Genomic DNA, 1,239 nt, shown 5'->3' with positions numbered 1-1,239 from the left:
GACTTCTCTGCAATGTCTCGGATGCAAACCCCTGGGAAACAGCAGACTTCCTGGGCTAAGGGTTTGGGGGAGCAGATTACTCCCTCTGCCCCCTCAGAATGGAGTCTCCCACAACAAGCACTTTACGTTTTGTCTTGGGGACAGCAGGGGTGGTAGCTGCAGTTGAGCCTGTATTGCCTGTGGAAGCTGGCAACTCAGCAGGTTCTGCTGGGCCTACAAGAGGTTCATACCTGTTGCTAAGCTCTGGCAGGGCAAGGGCCTTGGTGCAGCAGGCCTTAGGGCCCTTGACCACCTTGATGCATCCCCCTGACTGGACAGAATGGGAGGTCCTTGAGTCCTCCATTGTCCTGGAGGGAGTCAATGGTCTACCCTCCAGCTCCCAGGGGAGAAGGGCCAGACAGTAGGAGTCAATCTCCTGCTCACAGTCCCTGATGGCATGCAGTCTCTGGACTGTGACCTGGAGCTCCTCCAGCTAGCACACCAGAGACCCCAAAAGGGAGCAGACCTCACAAGTGGAGGTAGCCATGCTCCTGGGCCCCAGAGCCTGAAAAAGGGACAGGTAGCCCCCACAGCCGAGAGCCAGGGGCTCTGTCTGCATGGAGCCTGGAAACATGGGCTTTGTCTGGGTGGCCGTCTCTGAGGTGCCGGGGGGGTGCAGATCCCGAAGGGACCCTCAGGGTGTGGCAAGTGCCCATCCATGGTATGCTGCTGGTAGGTGGTCTGGGTTTAAGTCTGCCCACCCTAGGGGGCTCCCAGGCAGGGCCTCGGGCCCTCTCGCACACCCCCTGCATGAACTCCATGCTAACTCGCAAGCTGCCAGACAAGCACACATGTTTGCACAGCCTGTTCATGTGGCTCTGGTCGCATGGGTCCCTGAGGGACTGGGTGAAGTACGTGCCTGGGCGGGGTAAAACCAGGTCTGGCTCCCACTCAGCCACCTCCTCCCACTCTCTAGGGGTTAACTCCCTCCCACCATAGGCCCCGCTTACCTCTGGCTGTGCTGAAGGTCAGTGGGGGACTCCACGGCTGCTATGGGGGCTTCGGAGGAGCAGGGGAGTGGGGGTGCAGCGGGCTTTCACCCGCATGTCTCTCACTGCTCCTGGAGTCTAACTGCGGCTTTTTTGCTCTTGGCGGGCCCTTTAAACTACGCGCATGCACAGTGGGCCCACTGTCGATGAACTGATCTTGGGCTATGGGGAGCCCTGCCTGGGATTTGGGGGACCCTGCCCCACTGGAGAG

At 60.0% G+C, this 1,239-nt stretch overlaps 1 protein-coding gene across 1 annotated transcript in view; it reads left to right on the top strand.

Moving 5' to 3' along the window:
• The window catches only part of LOC109299825 (myosin-8-like), a 20,548-nt gene that overhangs the window by 17,998 nt on the left and 1,311 nt on the right, over positions 1–1,239 (top strand). The gene's annotated exons all lie outside the window — the stretch shown is intronic.

Source organism: Gavialis gangeticus, unplaced genomic scaffold (genome assembly GCF_001723915.1).
Source record: "Gavialis gangeticus isolate Ggan-Ray unplaced genomic scaffold, GavGan_comp1, whole genome shotgun sequence".
Lineage (NCBI taxonomy): Eukaryota > Metazoa > Chordata > Crocodylia > Gavialidae > Gavialis > Gavialis gangeticus.
Note: the sequence above shows the minus strand (reverse complement) of the source record. Positions and strands in the feature narration are given on the sequence as shown.